Here is a 24,922-nt window from a genome sequence, read left to right on the forward strand (position 1 = left end):
CCGAAATATAAGGCAGAGAATTAAAAACAAAATAAATTGAGCTAGGAACAGACAAAGCAAATTAAGTAAGACCATATATCGCTGCATTGGTCGAGCGCTGTGGATCGATTGCAACATGGCTCTCAATTCGAACATGCGGACAAGCGCCAAATGAATGCCTCGAGTAATAGCACCTACCTTCAGCATCACAAGGATCGGTGACTTACGAGGGGCTCATCTTTCTGGGCTCAAGAAACAATGCCAAGATGCTTCAAATCCGTGGAGAGAGCCAGAGGTACGTTGAGAAGGAAGACAATAACGATAAGTTGACCGTAGCAATGGAAAGTTCATGAGGAGATTCCGGTTGCATGAGAACGTCAAAATGGATCAAGTTAATTTTTCACAAATTTACCAAGTTGAAGCGAAGAAACTTGACGTCAAAGCCATTGAAATTTCCAGTTAACTGATCGTTTTTGTAGGTTTTGTTGTTTATGTTAGAACTTGCTTATCAGTCTTCAAGTTTGTCTAGTCTTCGCGTGCTGCTTTGTCCAGTTTAAGTGATCAAGTTTCAAATTTGTATTATAGATTTTTATTATTATTTTATTATTTATTAGTAAATAACATATTATATGAAGTGATCAAATTGATAGAATTTTAAAATATTAAAAGTTTATTGAATAATTTTAATTATGTTCAAATTGATATAATGTATAAATTTTAAAGATTAAAACTATACATGCTATGTAATTTCAATTTCGTTAAGTTAATGGTTAAATCTAATGAGAGTGATCAATAGAAACGAAATGTAAAATTAGAAATAAGTTTAAAAAATGATTAAAATAGAAACACGGGTGGGTAGGTAATCTACCATTAATCTAATATACTATGTCATCCTTTAGCATCAACTAACTCCAACTAAAATCGTGACGCCTATTTTATAATAAGTTTAAATTTTAATATTTATTTTATAATTTTTAAAAATTTATTGTCTAAAAAGATCAGTATAGAATAGTTTAGTTTAGTGAAATTTTTAACTTGACCCATTAATTAATTACGTTTTATATGTGTGTAGATAGATTCCATATAAAAGATAATCGTATTAACAACGAATCTCTTACTTGAGCTACCGAAGAGATGAAAAATAGTGTGGCAATTATTGATAAACAAAGAAACTTGTCTATCCAAACAGACAAAGAAACTTTAATTTGCATTTTAATTTAGGGTTAACTACACAATCACTTGTGTTTATATTTTGTCCACTTTTGATCACTGATTTCAAAAAATATAAGATATAATAACTTTCGTTTTATTTAATTGAGATGTGGTCATCCTAAGTTAACTGTTGTTAACAGCAGTTAATATTTTGATATAATCACATATTTGGTCCATATTATTTATATATTCTCTCAATTTAATCATATTTTTAATAAATTAATGGCAATATTTAATTGGAGGATTAACTTTATTTTAATTTAATATATTTATTTTCATACATCTAAGAGTGACACGTGTCACCCTCTGGTTGAAAGAAAACAAAGGAAAGCAAATTGGGGCAAAAAAAAATTCAAAACTTTGCCACTTAAGAAACTAAACATGTATCCAACCATTAAATCAAAACCTTGCTTAGTCTAAAGTAGACAACATGGTGTATATTTTGTGTCTTAGTGTATAAATACTAAAATTCATAATATTTTATATATATTAACTTAAAAAATATTTTTTATATTAACTTATTAAATATATTTTATTATTAACTTAATTTAAAATATTTTATTTTTATTTTCGTTTAAAATATATTTTATGTTAAAATTTATTTAAAATTATGACTAAATTGAGAGAATATGTAAATAATAAGGATCAAATGTGTGACTATACCAACTATTACGTCACATATTCTATTAATTATTAATAGCAGTTAACCCGTGATGACCACATCTTAATTAGATAAAAACAAAAGTGGCCATGTCTTAATTAAATAAAAATGAAAGTGACAATATCTTATGTTTTTTTAAATCAATGACCAAAAGTAAAGAAAACACAAACATAAGTGATCACCTGTGTAGTTAACCCTTTAATTTATTAAAGATTTAAAAAAAAAATAATGACAATGAACTTAATAAATGAATTTAGGATTAACTACATAGTTAGTAACTTATCTTTTAGTTTTGTACACTTTTGATCAATGATTTCAAAATTCATAAGATATGGTCACTTAGTTTTTATTTAACCAAGATTTGGTCACCACAGGTTTGGAGTCATTAGACCAGTAACATTTTTTCTGAGTTGGCACTGGTTTGCTGAGTTGGATTAAGTTTTTTAATAAAATGATATAAACGTGGAATTGAAAGACCTTTTTTTTACTTTTCTTCAAATCCTTAGTACCCCTGAAACAAAGATTTTTCTGTCATTTTTTTCTTCAAATCCCTAGCAACCTCAAAATCCCTAATAAGAAGAAGACACGACGAGGAAGAAAGACGGTGAAGAAAAAGATGGAAGCAAGCAATGTCGTGCCCATGTGTTGTTGTGGAGTACGAGTTAAAATCATCACTACTTGGACTGATGAGAACCCATGTAGAAGGTTCTATGGGTGTAACAATTATGGGAATGGGAGCAGGGTTTATTGTTAATTTTTCGCTTGGTATGATGCTCCTGTCACATCTCGTTTAAGAGTGATTATTGTTGGACTCTTGAAGAAACTGATGAAAAACGAGAGGTCAAGAATGTTTGAATGAATTTGTTGGTTTTGTGCGTGATTGTTGTGTGGGTTATGAAGTAATGTGTCTAATGTTTGAAAGATTTTCTGTGGTGTTTTTGTGTGATGGTGGAGATATTACTTGATTTAGGGTTTAAGGTATGTTCCCTAATTTTGTGCGATGGTGGTGAGATATTACCTAATTTAAGGTTCAAGGTATTCAAGGAACACTGACTTGTAATGCATCTTCTTTATTAAATGTGAAATGAAATTTTTATGTTTTTCGGATAAAAAAATATTTCTATGCCCAAAATTTCAATTAGTTTTGTTAACTTGATTCAAATTTGGAAAATAAAGCAATGGAAATTAGGAAAACCTCAAAGTTTAATCTAAAATTTGTATTGCATTAAAACTACAAAGTAATTAGTTATAAAATAAAGCAATGAATAAACTAACAAATGAGTATAAAATAATAACCTAAAATTTGTATTTCATTAAAATTGAAATACATGTCTCATATGTCAATTTTCAAGCTGATAAATCATATAATCAACTATAAAATAACGATCTTCGTAATGTTAAAATCTACCCAAAGTTATTAAAGTTTAATCACAAAAGGTAATACCTATGCAAAGAACATTACAGACAGAGTCATTTTGGTTCACAAAAAATATTCTTATATTGAGGTCATTCATAAAATAAGTTTTGTTCAACTTCAATCCTTAGTAGAAGCTTGTGATTCTTGATTGTAGGTGAAGGGTTACAAACAATTTATTATTGATTGAGAGTCACATTTGACATCATCCATCTAAGCAGTCGGTGGAGGAAGAGGATGTCTCATTGGAGGTACTTTCTGCCTTTGAGGTTGATGCTGAGTAGATGACGAAGGTTGATGCTGGCCAAATGGAGGCTGATAATGTTGGTGGCTTCTAACCGTGAGTCTTTTAATAGGTTGGTTTGCACCAACTTCTCATTGACAAGTCCTTCAGTTGTGCCCTTGCTTACCACATTTGGTGCAATTTCCATGGTATCCTCTCGTACTCAGTTTGGGATTAACAACTTCATCAGTTTCCTTTCTCCACTTTTTTTTCAACCTTCCTGGTGGCCTCCTTAATTTATTGGTTCCTGGTGCAATATTGGTTCCATGGCCGTTGTTGTTTTTCATTGGCGATGACCTATTTAAAAATCAAAATAGAAAGTATAAAATAAAGTGGAAAAACAACACAAATTAAAAAAAGAATAATTAGATTGGATTAAGGGTGATACCTTTCACGGGATTAATCATGTTATAGTGTATAGCAACTTGGGTGCTTTTTTTGTAGCACTCATTAACATAATTTTTTGGTCTTTCATTATTAGGTAAAGCGACAAATGTTGAATGGACACAAGGAATACCAGTCAAGTCACATTTTCTGCATGAACATGAATGTTGACTAAGGTCCACAGTATGTTGGTGACCCGAACCAGCTTGAACTTGATACCTAAGTCCACAACATGTGGGCCAACATCTGAACAAAATACAGAATAGTCAAAAAATAAAAGTAATTCAAAATTACATTTCCATCCAGCAGTATGTTAGCATCCAAGCAAACAGTCCAACTTCAAGAAAACATTGGTTACCATCCAAGCAATATGTTACATTTGATAATAGTTCAAGCAGTAGGTTACCATCCGAGCAAACAGAAGCAGTAAACAATAGTTCAAATAGTCCAAACTGAATCATATTTGGATGATTGTCATTCTAATGTCAATCTTTTTTTTTAATTTTACCACATAGAGGCCCCGTGAACTTTTCATCTTCCTCATCCTTAGTGACAATTTTTTTCATAAGTTTTGTTCGAATAATCTCCATCATAGTTAAAATTGGCTTGTCTCTAGCCTCCAAAATTGACTGCAAATAAATAAATATCATGTTAGTATGGACCATATGTGAGGAAAAAGCACAAAGCAATAATCTACTGTAAAAACCCTAAAAATTATTGAATAAAACAAAAGAATAACCCATATAAAAGAAAACAAAACAAAAGCATAACCCTTAACCCATATTATCAAAAAAACAAACACTAAAAAAATATAATACAAACTACCAGTTCAAAAACTATAAAAAAGAGACATTTACCATACTCCATTGCATTATCCCCTTTTAACGAAGTCGCTTTTCAATCATTTCGTCGAACCCACAAAATCCTAATTGCGTTAAGAACACAAAGCACTCACGAGAAACCCTAAAGTTGAGAACTTTTGAACCCAAATAACTTTCCCCTATCCCTTGATAACTTTCTATTTTGCCCAGAGAAAATGAATCCACGAAAAACCTGAAAGAACTCAAATGAATCCTCGAGAAAATGAACTAAAAATGAAGCACCCAAAAGGTTTTCCCAAATCCCACATTATTTTAGAATAAACGGGTTATTATCGTGCCATTCACTTTAATTAGTTTAAGGGAGTCAAAAATAGGTCAAACATTTACTTCATTTTTTTAATCCACATGGAAATGACATGTTTTTTTTATTTTACTTAATTATCGTACCAGGTCATCATTCCGTTAATGGTTAACGGCAGTTAAACTTGCAATGACTAAATATTTAACTTTCAAAAATATAAGTGACCAAATCGTGTTTAATAAAAACGTAAGTGACCATATCCTATAAATTTTGAAATCAGTGACCAAAGTGTACAAACTAAAATATAAGTGACTAACAATTTATAATACAAACAAATTTGGTTGCTAAATGTATACTTGCGACCTGTAAGCTTAATACCCTACTCTGTTTTACCAAGCCTCGCACCAGAAACATTGTTATCTCCTGGTGTTCGGCTCGAACAATGGCTCAGACAAGAGCCCTCAATTTCTGTAGACAATCATTTTCATCTACATTTTTTACTTATTTTATTTATTTATATATATATATATATGTATATTATATAGTTTACAAATGGTTTTTGAAAATACATATATAATATATAGTTTCTAAAAACATTTTGACAATGTATATAATGTATAGTTTTTAAAACACTTTGAAAACTATATAATAGTTTAAAACATTTTAGAAATATATATAATATATAGTTTTTAAAATCATTTTGAAAGATTTATATAATATATAGTTTTTGAAAACATTTTTTTAAAACTTATATAATATATATTTTTTGAAAATATTTTTAAAACTTATATAATATATAATTTTTTAAAAACATTTTAGAAAATTATATAGTTTTAAAAAAACAAATTTTGAAATATATAGTTTAAAAAACATTTTTGAAAATTTATATACAATATATAGTTTTAAAAAAACATTTTTAGAAATTTATATTATATAGTTTTAAAAAAAATACTTTTTATATTTATTTATTATTATTATCATTACTTTTTTAATTTTTTTTTATTTTTTCCCTCTTTCTTTTCAGGACCGAATGGGTTAAATGGGTCCAATAGCATCCAAAAGAGCCGATTCTAGGCCTGATCCAGCTCGTAAGATTTAGGGTTTAAAAACCCTAAAATCAATAGTACTGCATGGGGGAGTTATATAGTCAAATGAGAGAACCGGTCGGCTGGGAAAACCGGACTTGCACCATCCCGGGATTCTCGGCCACGTGAACAACAATAGGCCCGAAAGGTACGGGAGTGACCCTGTCATCACCGGAAACAGCCCGTGGAGGGCGGAGCAGATATCATCAGAGGTGGGTATAAATACCCACCAAGCCAAACCGGGGAGGAGGAAAAAACAGGAAGCCACAAGAACGTACCATCATCGATCATACAACACAAAAACAATCGAAAAACCACACGGTCAAAAACAGAGAACCTACGGTGACACACCGAACCCAAACAAATATCGAGCCATAACCGAACCAAAAAATCAACAGTACACCACAACATCATCGATAACCGAGAACCGAGAACCAAAAACATAGTAAACAGAGAAACCAAATACCAACACAGAACAAAACACAAGAAATATCAAATACACCAAACCAAGACCGAAGCCCCGCAGCAAAGAAAAGATCCAAGCATAAACAGCAACACATTCACCGGAAGTTGAAGAGATCGTCGGAGAAAGGTAAAAATCGAATAGTTTTCCTATATCTACGCCGATTCGTGGTGTTTTCGGGGATTTTGGTTTCAGATTATTATTGGGGCTGTCAAGGGGGACATTTGGGTGTGATTACGGTGACCGACACGGTGGCCTATTATCACCTGGGGAGCTTGAGAGAGAGACGAGAGGAGAGATTTTTTTTCTCATTTGAGGAGAGAGAGCAAAGTGAAAATGGCCAAGGATGGGCCATTTTGGCCTTGGAAACGAGCTTATATAAGGATAGCAAAACTACGTCGTTTTAACTATATCCGTGTTTTTCAAAAATATTTGGGTAAATCTCATATTTAGTCCTTCCTTCTCTATAAGGTCTTTGTTTAGTCACCGAATGAAGTTTTTTTTCAGGCCTGTATTTTTTGAAAGTTATGTTTCAGTCACTCAATGGACTTTCACCTTATTCAATTTCGAGCCTTAATATTTCTGAATTTATATTTTGGTTCTGCTTGTTATTTTATGTTCTTTTTATTTTTTAGTATATATTTATTTATTTATTTTATTTCTTTATTACTATTTAATATTCCATTTTATTATATATATACATATATATTATTTATTTTTTATATTTTTTTCTTATTATTTTTTTATATTTTTTCTTTCAAATTGTTTTTTAAAACTTTATTTTTTATTTTCCCTATTTCTTTAATAGTTTTTTTATTTTTCATTTTTTTTTTTTTTTTTTATTTTTTTTTCTGTTTTATTTTTTTTTTTTTATATGTATTATATGTCTAACATTTTTGATCCCTTTTAGAAGATTTCCAACCGATCAGGGGTAAGTAATTCGAGTCAATATTTAAATTTAAATTTACAATTTTCGCAATTAAAGACAATCGATAAATTAATTGGTACCGAAAGGACGGTTCAAGGGTGCTAATCCTTCATTGACCGTAACCGACTCCCGAACCCAATACGTTTCTGATAAAACGCAGATCATATAAGATGGTGTCTGACCCACTTAAATTCGTTTTAAAATGGTCGGTGGCGACTCTAACCATTTAATCCAAGTTGAAGCCCAATTCCGAGGCCCACCCGAAAGACGGTTCCGACAGCTTGGCGACTCTCCTGGGACAGGTAAGTGAGTCATGCTAGAATTAATTTTTGGTTGTCTTTTTTTGCGAAAATAGTAAATTTAAATTTATTTATTCGATTCCAATTATTTACCTTTGATCATTTTTCAAATAAATAGTTGTATTGACGTTTTTTTAATGATTTCAGATTTTCAAAATTTTCATCTCAAGCTCTATACTTGAGCTCCAACCCTTTTTAAGTGGGGTAAAAGCGATGCCTTCGTGAGAATTTATTCTCCGTGCGGGCCTAGCAAGTAACCTTCGGATTCATATACCTTATGTCTTCGTTTGAATTTATTCACCGTGCGGGCATAAGGGAATATTTCCTCTCGAGTTTAACTTAGTCCAAACAAGTCTGTGATGGGTTTAGGACTAAGAGTCTGGTAAGCCCAAGGGGTACCGGCAAGGAGAACTTGAGTACCCTATTTAGAACATAAACTGGAGAGTACAGAGAAGAGCCCACCCCAAATCCTCATTCCAAACCCTATGCTATTTTGTTTCCTTCTCTATTTTCTGTTCAAAGCATGCGAACTAGACAAATATGCGGTTAGGATTGTTTGAAATTAGCATGCGGGATAGAAATCATGTCTGGGTAGAAATACTAAGCATGTTCAGGTAGATATCATGTGGGGTAGGACTTTTATTTTTCATGATCATTTTTTATTATTTTTACCTCACTAACTCTTTTTATTTTTTTCTCTTTCATTTTATTTTCATCACTTGCATCATTTAAAAGAGGTGTTGATCCACCAAAAACATGTTTGTTAAACATGAATAATCTACATTAATGGACAAAGGGGTTGCATTATAAAGGACTCAGAATTAACCATACATCAAGCACAATGAAAGTCTATCTTTGAAGAACTAACTGGCAAAGGTTGCAGGGGTAAGACGAGGAAAAAGTTACTGACCATGCTCATTCGAATCTACGAGAATAAGATGGCGAAACCCTAGCTCAGATGAATGTCATTGCTGGACAATTCAAGAAGCAACTTCGAATAGTTTCTATCGATAGAGGGCTCCAATGGTGTTGCGTTAGAGAATAGACTCAGCAAGAGTGGAAGCCGGAGGTGCAGTCCTTCGAGACTTTTTTTGGGCAAACACTCGTCATTTGCACGGTTCATCCGAGAAGCCATAACGGTTCGATAGGTTATTCAACCGATGACAGACGAAGCAGAAGACTAGTCGACATATCAGAAGCTGTCAGAAATTTTTTCTCTTAAAAGATAAACACTTTTGTCCCCAACAAGGATTATTTCTAATAACAGACACATGTTTGTCAATGCCTCGAACATTGCATGCATCATGCATTCCTTCATATTTCGCATTACTTTTCTCTTTTTTATTACATTCACTTGTCTAATAAAAATGAGAACATTTCAATCCTATGACATATAAGGAGCTTTACCAGTTGTTGAGCACATGTGTCGCTATATCCAGAGAAATCCATGAATCCCCCGTACCCCAGGTAGTATGATGAGAACGCTCATTGTGTGTAACACCCCAACCCGTATCCGAACCGGATACGTCCGAAGTGTCACATTGACTTTCACACATTTATTAGTATAAAATAGTGAGTAATTTAAAAACTTTATAACATTTAACTTATTCAAAACATTTACAAAACTATTCAGAGCTTACAATATTCTTTGATTACATGCCAACTAGAACTTTATATACAAAAAACATATTATTCACCTCTCTTCTGGTCTGACATTTGGTAAGGATAACGACATGTCTTGTCCTCTTTACTTCTCTTTTCGCTTTCCAAACCTACGTGTGAAACAATCACACGCTAAGTCGATGACTTAGTGAGGCATATAAAACATATAATATTTCATATAACAAAACCATACATAAATATATACCACATTTCATCTCTATCCTTTGTTCACTATCATATTCTTAACATTTATATCTTATAATTATATCCTCTTATATCCATTCTTTTACTCAACATATCATTCAATTAACCAAGCCATACTGACATCATCATATAAATCATATCGATTATCTAATAAGCAATACATGCATACATATAATCATCATAGTCACTATCATTTAATCACATAACATATATACTTAATCTATACATACTCATGTCCTTGCTATTAAATTTTTCATATCACAACACATATTTGTTATTTTCCTTGATTAGCCCATGTACATACGTGAGAACTAATGATATGTGAGTCTCTAGAGGTTGTGCACTAATGCTGTCCACAGCTCGTTAAATGCACCGAAGTGCCACGTAGAATTGCACCGAAGTGCCGCATAGAATTGCACTGTAGTACCATATAATAATGTCCATAAGGACACATATCATTCCTAAGAATCATATACATATGCCAAGGGTCAAGTATGTGTCTCCAAAAGACCTCACACATGTTCCAAAGAATACATATGTCCCGAATGACCACATATCATTCCTAAGAATCATATACATATACTAGGGATCAAGTATGTGTCTCACTAGACTTCACACATGTTCCAAAGAATACATATGTTCCGAAGGACCACATAGACCCTCGACTCTGGCATGCCAACTATACCTCTAGCTCTCAAGACACATAACATGGGCATTATCATTTATAACATTTCATATCACTTTATTTTTCTTCTGTCACATACCACATGTATGTGTAACCTATATCTCATATCATATCATATCACATGTATCACAAGTGCATGTATTCACGTAGATCGTTTCATATGACTTATAGCATTTCTCATTTTTTCATGTAACTCACATGTCATATCATGTAACATATAACACATAATCATATAGGCTCACGGTTTTATCACCTATCATGTTATTCACATATACACTTTTATATCGTATAAACTCAATATCATATATATTCTCATCTTATAACTTATATTACCTATATAAACCTTATGACTTATTATCAAGTACTCAATTAATGTTCCTATATGGTTCCATCTTATCATATAACCTATGAGCTATTCTTATATTACCCTATATCAAACCATACTTTGTTTATCTCACTTTTCATATCATTCATTTATCACATATATGTCACTTTGCTTATAACACTTCTCTAGTTTTCATATGACATGTAAATCATTGTCATCTTTGTTCTCATATAATTTCATATAGTCCTTATCACTTATCACATAGTTTACATCCTATGATCATAGAATCATATCAATAACACATATATTCATGCACATATAAATCATAACAAACACATACCTCTATGAATTCATGCATTTTACTATTAGAAATAGACTTATCATAAGTCTTATTTCTATTTAACATCATATACTAAATAATGTGCACTCACCTTAGCTTTGCTTTGATTCGATTCTAATCATTCAATTGTTCAGAACGGGATCACGTTCTATATCTACATAATCATACATAGATCTATATTAGTATTATAACTAATACTCTAATGGTTCACTCTTTAGATTAAGATAAATGTCAATTTTCTTTCAATAAGGGTATGCATCGATGCACTACTGATGCATCGGTGCATAAAATACATTCGATGTTGTATTATTGGGATGCATCGATGCATGCCTTATGCATCGATGATGATTGCATTCGATGTTTCTATTTTAAAAGAGTGCATCGATGCACTACCTGTGCATCGATACACCTTCAAAAAATTTGGGTTTTAACCTTGATGCATCGATGCACAATGAATATGCATCGATGCACTCTGCCCAGAATTCTCTTTTTGAACCCGAAAATCATTCATTTTGGATTAAATCCTTCATGTTTCATCCCCTTTTTCATTCTTAACTCTAGTACACATACTTAAACCAATCTATATTCATTTATTTCATCTTAAACCTCAAAATCCTATCTTCATATGTAATTCAATAATTACATCAATTTTGCAACATGTTTCAAATCCAATTCTTTACTTCATATCTCTTACTTAGATTGATAACAAGTCAAATCCAACTTTCAATTCTTGTTATGAACTCTATTCCAATATTTCATTCAAGAACCTCTAATCTTTAATCTTCTCTATCTCCTTTATCTTTTGATCTTAAGATAACTTAAGCTTTCCTTAAGCTTAGTTATCATCTAATGATCAAAACACAATCTTAAACTTAACAAATAATTAACTAAGTAGAAGACTCACCTTTGAGCTTGGAGATACGGAGGAAGGAAGAAGAAGAAAAAAGAGAGTTTCTGGAGAAATCTCTCAATCTTATCCTATATATCATTATCTTATCTTTCCAAGTCAAATGACCACTTTACCCTTAAATCCTTTAATAATTACTAACAACTTTTAGGATTTATTTTCAGATAAATCATTGAACTAATTCATTCTTCTACTTTAATCACCAAATTATGAAACTTTACAATTAAGTCACTAACCCATAATTTGGGATGTTACATTGTAAATATCATAGCGGTGTCTTAGGGCACACTATCGAGAACTACTCCACATGCAAGAGAATCGTACAGAAAATACATAACAAGAATTGGATTTACTTCAACAACTCGGGGGCATCCAAGTGAGGAAGACGATTTCATCATTTTGAGGCATTCTGTTTGAGTTTTTTTTTTCTTTTCTCAAGTTTTTTGTAGGAACATTTGAATAAATTTATTTACTTTAATGATGACAGCAATGAATCACATTGCAAACTTGCAATTCTTTGAATATCAACCGAATTAAGAAACTCTGTAAATGGTTCAAAGTTACAGATCTTTGACAAAGTAACATGATTTAAAACAAAGACCTTGACTTTCCCAGAACATACCCTCAACACCGTACCCTGCTCTTATAGTTAGCCAATATTTTCCTTTCATAAGGTGCGGACAACATGGGGGCATCCTTTGCATATGACATTACTGTGCTTTTTATTAAGATGTTCAATGATGATGATGATCTTTACCGATGGGATAGTCGAGTAAGTGAATCTAGTTTAGGTCAGTTGCTTGAAAATTGAACTCTAAAGATGAAATTTTTTACTTTCAATAACACCTAGACTATAACAGGTTCTTGGAAATCTTAAGAAATTAAATCCGCAAAGCTGAGCTATTCACTAAGGCAATTGGTTATAGAGGAAACTTGAAAGCCCTGGCCTTATGAATAGATTATTCAAACCATGACATTGCTCGAACACTTGGCAATTCGGTGTTTGCTCCATGCTATTTTTGGCTGAAGATTTGTAATGAGATGAACCCTTCAGTTAACTTGATAAAATTGATTATAATGGTAAGTTGTCCTCTAAAGCAATTGGTTAAATGCCCCAGCTTTATGGATTCAGCTAGCCAGATAACGACAAATTAAATAAAATTTATCTAAGCAAGAAATTTTCGGTAATGATGGACTAAGGGAGTTAAGGAACACCTGTTATAGTCAACTACACACGAGCACTCAAGAATTTCATTTTTAGACCGATATTTTTTGCACTGCCTTTGTTAGAAGAGCATACAAAGCTTGAACAAATGGAAGATTTCAGAGGACCGAAATAAAATGCCAAGTAATTGATCATGCTAGTTGCATCATTTTGTCCGAACCCAATTGAAATGCCAAAGCATATTGCGATATTTAAAAAGAATGACATTTTGGGTTACCGAAACCTTAGAAAGGAGGCCAACCTAAAGCCAACTCATCCATTTGAACATTTGTCAAAGAGCTATAACTCTGAAATCATTAAACGAGCTATTGATTCCTTTGATATACTTTGAACTCATGTTTATAATTTGATTCATTTGCGAGCCTAAATTAAAAAGCAATATTTTACAACATTTTCCCCTCCTAAACAAGAAAAAGGAGAAAAACATTTTCAAACAGAATAGTCTCAGATTTGAAAGGTCTGTAAAGCCAAAGCTCGAAAAGAGAATGATGCACGATCGATTCCAAGGACCAGATTGGCAGACAAAGCACGAGACTCCATCCAGGAGATAACACATAATTCATTCATGTTGTATGCATCTTAGACATACTTAGGTGCATCACATTCATCATTTTTAGAATACATAATTTTTTACAGCTTTTAGAGTCAAGTTTTGACTTCAAGGCAAAGGATACTTGATGCAAAAACACCTTTAAAGATTGATGGTGGTTGTTTAACTCAGCAGCGAGAAGCTACCCCTCAATTAACTTGACAAATTGCAAGATTGACAATCAACTTCAGATGAGTTTGAGAACTTATTTAGAACAAATTCATTTCGGCTAAACTCAACAACGAGTAGCAGGTTTCCAGTTAACACTTTCAAGCTAGATTTCAATTCCACAATGGAAGATATCCAGCGGACAGAATTTATCAGTGAATTTTTCCGTGAAGAGGAGTTATCCCAAAAATCATATTACTTGGTTCAGACCCGCTCAAAGGAACCATCTGAAGAACTATGACCGGCTTAGACCTGTGAAGGGAAGCCATTTTTTTAAGACAACATTTGCAGCATAACTCAAGGCTAGAAGGGTTATCTGCCAACAAAGACCTTCGAGTTCGACCACGCTCAGCTCCAAGGCACATCATTTGCAACATAGCTCAAGGCAAAAAGGGCTATTTTCCAACCAAAGACCTTCGAGTTCGACTACGTTCAGCTCCAAGGCATATAATTTGCAGCATAGCTTAAGTCGAGAAGGGATATCTGCCAAAGACCTTCGAGTTCGATTACACTCAGCTCAAAGGCACCAGCATTTGCAGTATAACTTAAATCGAGAAGGGTTATCTGCCGACCAAAGACCTTCGAGTTTGACTACGCTCAACTCTAAGGCATATCATTTGCAGTATAGCTTAAGGGATATCTGCCAAAAACCCCCGAGTTCGATTAAACTCAGCTTCGAGGGAACATCATTTGCAGCATAACTTAAGTCAAGAAAGGTTATCTGACAACCAAAGACCTTCGAGTTCGACTACGCTCAGCTCCAAGGCACATCATTTGCAGCATAGCTTAAGTCGAGAAGGCCTATCTGCCAAAGACCCTCGAGTTTGACTACATTCAACTTATAGGGCACATCATTTACAGCATAACTCAAGGCTAGAAGGGTTATCTGTCACAAAAGACCTTCGAGTTCGACTACGCTCAGCTCCAAGGCATATCATTTACAGCATAACTTAAGTCGAGAAGGGTTATCTTCCAACCAAATACCTTCGAGTACGACTACGCTCAGCTCCAAGGCACATCATTTGCAGCATAACTTAAGTCGATAAGGGCTATCTGCCAAAGACCCTCGAGTTCGATTACACTCAGCTTCGAGGACACATCATTTACAGCATAACTCAAGGCTAGAAGGGGTATCTGTCACCAAAAGACCTTCGAGTTCGACCACGCTCAGCTCCAAGGCATATCATTTGCAGCATAACTTAAGTCGAGAAGGGTTATCTGCCAACCAAAGACCTTCGAGTTCGACTACGTTCAGCTCCAAGGCACATCCTTTGCAGCATAGCTTAAGTTGAGAAGGGCTATCTGCCAAAGACCCTCAAGTTCGATTACACTCAGCTTCAAGGACACAACATTTACAATATAACTCAAAGCTAGAAGGGTTATCTGTCACCAAAGACCTTTGAGTTCGACTACGCTTAGCTCCAAGGCACATAATTTGCAAAATATCTTAAGTCGAGAATGGCTATCTGCCAAAGACCTTCGAGTTCAATTACACTCAGCTCCGGAGGCACATCATTTACATCATAACTCAAGACTAAAAGGGTTATCTGCCAACAAAGACATTCGACTTCGACTACGCTCAGCTCAAAGGCACATCATTTGCAATATAGCTTAAGTCGAGGAGGGTTATTTGCCTACCAAAGACTTTCGAGTTCGATTTCATTCAACTCGATGGCCTATCTTCCACATGATGGAGTTAAGGAACTACTTTCCAGTCGAATTTTTAAGCCAAGGTCTTTAAACCGAAAAGAAGACCGAAGGGCAACGAGAAACCATATTCTAGTTCAAATTCCAAACTATGACTTTAATTCCATATCATTCCATGGTGGACTCGACTTCGCGACAGAGGGGCCATCTGCAACTCAATTCGACAGAGAGTTATTCTTCAACTCCACCGAACGAAAATTTGTGTCTTTTTATCTTTGTCCTATTTTTCGTTCCACGAAAAAAGACAAAGAGGGGCAGCTGTAGACACTCATTTTCGTCTACATTTTTTTACTTATTTTATTTATTTATATATGTATATTATATAGTTTGCAAATGGTTTTTGAAAATACGTATATATATAGTTTCTAAAAACATTTTGACAATGTATATAATGTATAGTTTTTAAAACACTTTTGAAAACTATATAATATATCGTTTTTAAAAACATTTTAGAAAATATATATAATATATAGTTTTTAAAATCATTTTGAAAAATTTATATAATATATAGTTTTTGAAAACATTTTTTTAAAACTTATATAATATATATATTTTTGAAAATGTTTTTAAAACTTATATAATATATAATTTTTTAAAAACATTTTAGAAAATTATATAGTTTTTTTAAAAAAACAAATTTTGAAAATTATATAGTTTTTTAAAAAAACATTTTTGAAAATTTATATACAATATATAGTTTAAAAAAACATTTTTAGAAATTTATATTATATAGTTTTTAAAAAAAATACTTTTTATATTTATTTATTTATTATTATTATTTATTATTATTATCATTACTTTTTTTATTTTTTCCCTCTTTCTTTTCAGGTTCGAATGGGTCAAATGGGTCCAATAGCAGTCCAAAAGAGCCGGTTCTAGGCTTGATCCAGCTCGTAAGATTTAGGGTTTGGAAACCCTAAAATCAATAGCACCGCATGGGGGAGTTATACAGTCAAAGGGGAGAACCGGCCGGCCGGGAAAACCGGGACTGCACCATCTCGGGATTCCCGACCACGTGAAGCAACGATAGGCCCGAAAGGTATGGGAGCGACCCCGTCATCATCGGAAACAGCCCGTGGAGGGCGGAGCAGATATCATCAGAGGTGGGTATAAATACCCACCAAGCCAAACCGGGGAGGGAGGAAAAAACAGGAAGCCACAAGAACGGTACCATCATCGATCATACGAACACAAAAACAATTGAAAAATTACACGGTCAGAAACAGAGAGAACCTACGGTGACAAACACCAAACCCAAACAAATAACGAGCCACAACCGAACCAAAATCATCAACAGTACACCACAACATCATCGAGAACTGAGAACCAAAAACATAGTAAACAGAGAAACCAAATACCAACTCAGAACAAAACACAAGAAATATCAAATACACCAAATCAAAGGCCGAAGCCCCGCAGCAAAGAAAAGATCCAAGCATAAACAGCAACACAGTCACCGAAAGTTGAAGAGATCGTCGGAGAAAGGTAAAAACCGAACGGTTTTTCCTGGATCTACGTCGATTCGTGGTGTTTTCGGGGATTTTGGCTTCAGATTATTGTTGGGACTGTCAAGGGGGACATTTGGGTGTGATTAGGCGCGACAGGATGGGCCACCAGGCGGTGGACTGTTATCACCCAGGGAGAGCTTGAGAGAGAGGCGAGAGGAGAGATTTTTTCTCTCATTTGAGGAGAGAGAGAGAGAGAGCAAAGTGAAAATGGCCAAGGTTGGGCCATTTTGGCCTTGGAAACGAGCTTATATAAGGATAGCAAAACTACGTCGTTTTAGCTGTATCCGTGTTTTTCAAAAATATTTAGGTGAATCTCATATTTGGTCATTCCTTCTCTGTAAGGTCTTCGTTTAGTCATCGAATGAATTTTTTTTCAGGCCTGTATTTTTCGAAAGTTATCTTTCGGTCACTCAATGGACTTTCACCTTATTTCATTTCGAGACTTAATATTTTTGAATTTACATTTTGGTTCTGCTTGTTATTTTATGTTCTTTTTATTTTTTAGTATATATTTATTTATTTTTTATTTCTTTATTACTATTTAATATTCCATTTTATTATATATATATACATATATATTATTTATTTTTTATATTTTTTCTTATTATTTATTTTCATATTTTTTCTTTCAAATTGTTTTTTTAAACTTTATTTTTTTATTTTCCTATTTCTTTAATAGTTTTTTTTTTATTTTATCTCATTTTTTCTTTCGACTTATTATTATTATTATTATTTTATTTATTTATTCTGATTTATCTTTTTATTTATTTATTTATTATTATATTTTTTTGTCTTACATTTTTTATCCCTTTTTTAGAAGATTTCCAATCGATCAGGGTTAAGTAATTCGAGTCAAATATTTTAAATTTTAATTTAAATTTACAATTTTCGCAATTAAAGACAACCGACAAATTAATTGGTACCGAAAGGGCGGTTCAAGGGTGTTAATCCTTCCTTGACCGTAACCGACTCCCGAACCCAATACGTTTATGATAAAACGCTGATCAGGTAAGATGGTGTCCGACCCACCTAAATTCGTTTTAAAGTAGTCGGTGGCGACTCTAACCATTTAATCCAAGTCGAAGCCCAATTTCGGGGCCCACCTGAAAGACTGTTCCGACAATTTCCTACACCAGGGCTTGGACCGGAGTCCTTGATGTCTCCATGGGTTCGAGTTCGACTATCAGTGAACTTGTTCCCCACACCAGGGCTCGGACCAAAATCATTTATGCCACCTAGGTTGATGCTAACAGTCAGCCTGTTCGAACCCGAGTTCTTAACGCCGCCGAAAATCGAGCTATGTCCCTCACCAGGGCTCGGACCCGAGTTCTTAATGCCACCCAAGGTTCGACTATCGGGAACTCATGTCCCTCGCCACCATTGCTGGGGCCAGAATTCTTTATTCCCCGAGATCAAAGTTGTTAGTTAACTTACGTCCCACACCAGGGTTCGGACCGGAGTTCTTAATGCCTCCGAGGATCTGCTTGTGTCCCTGATCACCAGGACCGCTGGGACCCGACTCTTTGATCGCACCGAGATACAAGCCGACATCGAATAAAGTAGGGACCTTTCCACAGATGAAGTTCGGGGACATCAAGACATTGAAAGGATCCCGACATTCAGTGACACTTATCGACACTAAAACAACATCAGAAACAATTAAAAAAGATTTGACTGCATTCATCGTATCGGGGAAAAAAAGAAGAATTTTATGTTGCATGGAAATGAGAATGTGAGGGGATTATTTATAGTGAGGGGGAGATTTGACTAAGATTATCATTGCTTGGAAAATACTTCAAATAATCGACTAAAACTGAAAAAGAAAACGTGGTGAAAATTATGTCATTCGGGGAGGAAACAACGGGGGAAGTTTCTGGGAATGTGATTCTATAGTGGATATAGAAAATGGCAATGGAGATTGCGAGTCCAAGATGCAAACTTGAATTCCAACAAGGAAATATACGAAAGGAGAGCCAAAGTGTTTGATTATTAGAATTCCCGTGGCCGCCTGACGGCCTCACCACTCGTCTCCGAAGGTATTTCTTTCCCACTTTCAATCCATGGTATTTGCTTAGATTCTTATTAAATTCGACTCGTTTTAATTTGATTTTTATATGAAAATGTTTTCAATTCATTTATTTTAACAATTAATTTAATTTTAATAGTAAAAGAAAATATTATTATTTCTATATGTTCTTAATTTAAGTAGTTATGCATTCGACATATGTTGTTAATAATTTTAAAAAAAATTACATATTATTTATAAATCGCCTTAAATTATTAAAAATAATTAATTTTATTTTGATTTGATATTATTTATAAATCGCCTTAAATTATTAAAAATAATTAATTTTATTTTGATTTGATTTTTTTAAAAGATTAAAAAGTAAAGACATTTAAATTCGAGGTAGGGCATGCAAAAAGAATTTAAAAGAGTTTGAATTATGACGGCCTGATTGCATGTGCATGTGTGATGAAACTTGATAATATTTTACTATAATTATTTTTATTATTAAAAAGGAACGCTTAAACCATTCGGTTCATCTTTTTAATGTTTAGTTTGTCGGAACATTAATTGGTAACATTTTTGTTTGCACTCAACTTTACACAACCTCTCACCCTGTCCATCACGTTTCGCTTTATCAGTAATGGTGAGGATTTGAGATCATTCAGATCTTATTTTATGTAATCTTTTAGTTAATTTAATTAATATTAAATTAGTTGTGAGACAATTATATCGTTTAATGTTTGAAATGGTGAAGTGTTATACATTGATTATAATTATTGATGTAGTTAAAAGTTATGTTCAGAAAAAGGAAAGTAAAAAAAAAAAGTAAATGACTGCAATATCAAACTATACACGAAGAAAGTAAGACCAGAAACTTGCACTAAAATACCCTCATAAAATATGTAGAGATCGAGTTGGAAAATGAAATAAAAACCCCAAAGAAAATAAATCCTTGAATTCGTTGAGCTCTAAATTTATTTTATCCAGTTAGGTACATAAACTGGACTTTTAGGTTTAAATAGTATTTAAAATTGATTTTGTGATTCAAATAAGTTAGGCTTAAGTATACAAAAGTTGTCTAATCTATACTAATTTTTTCAGTTTAGTGTCTCACGTTTATTTCGTTCTAGTTTGGTGTCTAACGTTTCATTCCGTTACTCAAAATGGGTCAAGGTGTGACGGACCGTTAAGTTTGACCGTTAACCTATTAAAAATGTCACCTGTCATATTTTCTAATATTAAAAAATGATTTCTGAAAATAATAAATTATTTCGTTTCAGTTTGGTGTCTAATGTTTATTTTCCTCTTTTCCCCTTCTCCATCACTAGTCTAAAATCGACGGCGGGGTTCTGGAGTTCTCCTAATAAGTTTTTCGTTGGGTTTTTGACTACTCCGTCGTTTGAACTCCTTCTTATTACTGATGTGAGTTAATATGTTGTGTTAATTAGTGACATTTTTATGATTGGAAAGGAGAAGATTTGTGACTTTATTTTATGGTTGGTTGGTTCTTGTGTTGGAGTTTGATGGGTTTCAAAAGGAAACTATTCAAATAGTGAAACCTGCTAAAGGAATCACCATGCTTGCCTTCACCTTCAAGGAAGGTGTCATGGTTGCTATTGATTTAAGGAAGGTGTCATGGTTGATGTTGATTTAGGGTTCTTAAATTCAATTTTAGAAAAAGGCTGGAGAAGGGGAAGAGAGGGAAAGAAACATTAGGCACCAAATTGGAACGAAATAAACGTTAGGTACTAAACTATAATGAAATAATTTATTATTTTCATAAATCATTTTTTAATATTAAAAAGTATGCCAAGTGACATTTTTAATGGGTTAACGACCAAACTTAATGTCCCGTCATGCCTTATCCATTTTGAGTAACGAAATGAAACCTTAGGCACCAAACTATAACAAAATAAACGTTAGGCACTAAACTAGAAAAAATGGCATAGGTTGGACACATTTTGTATACTTAAGCCAATAAACTATTTATCATAAGTACTAATTTAGAACAAAAGGTGAAGTCAATGTACTGATTTGAACCAACAAATTAAGTTTAGATATCTACTTGGACATAAAAGATTTTAGATATCAAATTAAATCTTAAACCAAAATTCAAGTACCAAAATATATATTTATCCATTCAGAAAATAGCCTGAGAAAATTATGGAAACCCAAGCCTGTGAATTTAGGAAATTTTAGGGTTGAGCCCAGTTTTATGAAACAGATGGACCAAAACCCAGATAATTTTCTTTTGATATTCTGCAAAGACGAAGGAAGACAACGAAGTACAACCAATGAAGGAAAATGACCCTTCGCATGACAAAGTAAGAGCAAAAGGTTTTTTCATTTCCTTTTTCTCTGCACCCACAGCCTCGCCTTTCTGGAATTTTCGTTCAATATTTTTTATCGACACCCAAGGTATTATAATTATAATATATGGTATTTTCAGCTAAATTTCTCCTTTTTTTTTAATTTATGCATTTTGTTGTATATTTGGATGTTGTATAACTCCTCCATTTTCCTGTTTTTTGTTGGATATCTGTTTGTTTTTGTTTCGGAAAGCATATTTTTTTCAGAGGTATTCGGAAAGCAAGGAATATGGCTTGGGGTTTTATGAAAAATTGAATGCAAATCGATATAGGAGAATTTCATGCTTAAAATAATTGATGAATAAAACCTAATTTTCATGAGCTGTTTGTTCGCCTTTTTTTTAACATGTTGGTTGATGGATTTTGAATTGGTTTCTATTCGTAGTTTTTGAACAAATGTACGACATCTTTTTAGTTAGTCCTTAGAACATTGGGTAGTCAAGCTCTGAATTAATGTTCCCATGGATGTTCATGTTTCTTGATAAGGTAGGGTTTCCACCGCTAGACTTATCTTGAAATCCAGGTCTGGTCACCAGTGTGCTTTGTTCGGTTCATTTCTATGTTGTCTTGAACCACAGGTGACTTTGGGCAACTATGGCCGGTATTGAGCAACATGAGGCAAATGATTCTGCTTTATCTCTGATAGATCAGCTTTATAAGGCGGTTCATGAACTGGAAGCTTTCAATGGTGCTTCTGAGAGCAAGGTTCATTGGGCAGAAATCGAACAATATTTCTGCAATCTCGAAGTGACATTAAAGAAGAAATCCGAAGAGCTAGAAGCTAAGGAAAAGGAATAAGAGGTGAAAGAAGCCAAAACTATTGCATTGATTGTTGAGAAGGAGGCAATTGTTGCTACTAAGGAACAAGATTACCTAGAACGTGTGCAGGAGATGAAAGATGCTGCTGTTGCTTCCATTGCTGAGGCATGTGCGAGTTTCCAGTCAATAACTGCAGATTCTCTTGATGCTGGGGAAAACGGAGACACCAAGGTAAGCAGTTCTGTTGGTGATAGAAACTCCTCCGATGAGGACTTTCCCCGTAAAACAAGTGAAAATACTGAAAACATGGCTGCCGATGTTAAGCCACGTCCAGAGCTGACACATTTTTGTGAGCAAATGGATGCGAAAGGACTTCTGAATTTCATAACAGAGAATCAGAATTTCATAACAGAGAATCAGAATTTTATTAATGAAGTTTCTCGGAAACTTCCCCTTGCACTGGAAAGTGCAAGCAGACCTGCCCGTTTGGTGCTCAATTCACTGTAGGGGTTTTACCCTCCTGGTGAAACAACTCCAACGGTGGATAAGATGGATGCTGCCCTTCAGGGCATGCGGAAGTCCCCGTGTCGTCTTATTGGAAGCCATGGCTAGCTTTTTGGTCAGAATCGACCCCGGTGATACTTACCTTTTTGAACCCTGAAATCAAGCAGCTAGCCAAGGCAATTGCTGATGAGTGGAAACCTAAGTTGTCTAATGCAGGCAGTGTTGCTGTCAATGACAATTCATTGGAAGCTGAAGCATTTTTGCAGCTCCTTGCTACTTTTAAGATTGTTTCGGAGTTTGACGAAGAACAACTCTGCAAGCTTGTTTTTGTAGTTGCTCATCGCCGGCGGGCACCTGAGCTTTGCCTTTCCATTGGATGAGCAGCGAAAATGCCAGGTCGGTATGGAGGCAGGACCATTGTTTCCATACGATGAGTCTCGAATTAGTGCTAATGTATCTGTCTTGTTGATGGCTATACGACTGTTTGGTGTTGATTTGCTAAACCGAGTCTTACTTTTGCAGATCCTGTTGAGTTACTGATTAACAGTGGTAGACAAGTCGATGCAGTACGATTTATCCATACCTTCAGCTTTCTGAAAGGTTTCCTCCAGTGCCCCTCTTGAAGATGTTCTTGAAAGATCTGAGGAGAAACTCACAAGAGAAGGGCGGGAACTCTCGTGCTGCTTCTGGTTCACAGGTAAACTGTGCTTAAACCAAATGACGAGTCATTGCTATGAATTTTTTCTACTGTAAAATACCAACGGGTGATTCATTCTTCATATACAGGATGGCATAAATGCACGAGAACTCGCTGCACTGAAAGCCGTAATAAGCTGCGTTCAAGACTATGGCCTAGAAGCTGACTATTGCCTAGATCCACTCCAGAAAAGGTTGGCTCAACTTGAGAAAGCAAAAGCAGACAGCAAGAAAAGAGGGGGAGATTCCAGTAAACATCACCCACGGAAGAAATCAAGGCCCAATGGTGGGTTTCGGGGATTTCGGGGACCTCCAGGTAGGCAAGCTCCACAGGTTTACAACCAAAGGGCTGTGTTTACAGGGATGCCTGAAAGGTAAACTCGTGCCGGTCCAAACCCTGCAGTTATCTAACCGGCATATGCTCCTCAAGCCAATGATCAAAGATTATACTACTATACTTGAGATGACAAAATTCCAACGCCGTCGTATATTGCAGCTACATCTAACTATGGAAGCTACAGTGGCGGCGGATTGCAATCATCACACAGTCATATATGTATTTTATCATAGATCACGATTAGTTTACCAAAGAAATTTTGCCCAACGTGGTTAATAATTTTATTATATATAAAACTACAACTTTGCATAAAACATGGAGCATGTTAAATATAAGCTTGAGTGAGGCAAGCAAAAGGCGATTTATCTTTCAATCTAGAGGGAAAGGTGGTTGGAGTTCCTTGGCCGCTTCAGGCTCAAGTACTTTTGGCATATCGTCATTAAATGACACAGATTTGCTCGGCATAGCCTTCACGCATCGCCTGTAAAGCCTTATCGAAAGCTTGGAAATCACCAAAGCCGCCATTGTCACTGAAGGTACAAACACAACATGGGGATCGACTTAATCATGCTCAAATGCGGCAGAAACTCTCCAGCTCTCTTTGCCGCCATGGCTGCCGGTGTTGTCACGATTCCGGTCATGATGGTTGTGTTATCCAACTTGCTAAGCGTGATCGTCCTAATAAAATCGATAAAAATCGCTTTCTTCTTCTCTGGGTCTTCTTCCTTTTTCCAGTCTTCGAAACATTTCTGAAACGTTTGAATTTTATGAGAGGACGTTCATGAAAAAAAGAATAAAGTAAAAAAAACATAGACAGACCTCTACTTCATAGCGAGATGGGGCATCATAATGTTTACCGGGTAATGCCGAGTTGATAACACTACAATCAATGAAATCATATCGTTAAAAAAATAGACAGTGATGATATATAATTTTATATATTTATTACTTAAAGATGACGAGAATGGCAGCATGAAAATCGTCGAAGTTTTTGATATCGGAATCAGTGAACTGTTCATAAAGGGATTTGAAGACGTGGCTTAACATCTGTGTAGATGGCAACCCTGTCATGAACCAAAACTTGATCATTACATGCATG

The 24,922-nt window shown here is 34.3% G+C and overlaps 1 pseudogene; it reads left to right on the forward strand.

Moving 5' to 3' along the window:
• The first annotated feature begins 21,447 nt into the window (after nucleotides 1-21,447).
• On the forward strand, nucleotides 21,448-24,104 carry LOC120212544 (annotated as a pseudogene).
• The last annotated feature ends 818 nt before the right edge of the window (nucleotides 24,105-24,922 follow it).

This window comes from Hibiscus syriacus, unplaced genomic scaffold (genome assembly GCF_006381635.1).
Source record: "Hibiscus syriacus cultivar Baekdansim isolate YM2019G1 unplaced genomic scaffold, ASM638163v2 tig00110013_pilon, whole genome shotgun sequence".
NCBI lineage: Eukaryota > Viridiplantae > Streptophyta > Magnoliopsida > Malvales > Malvaceae > Hibiscus > Hibiscus syriacus.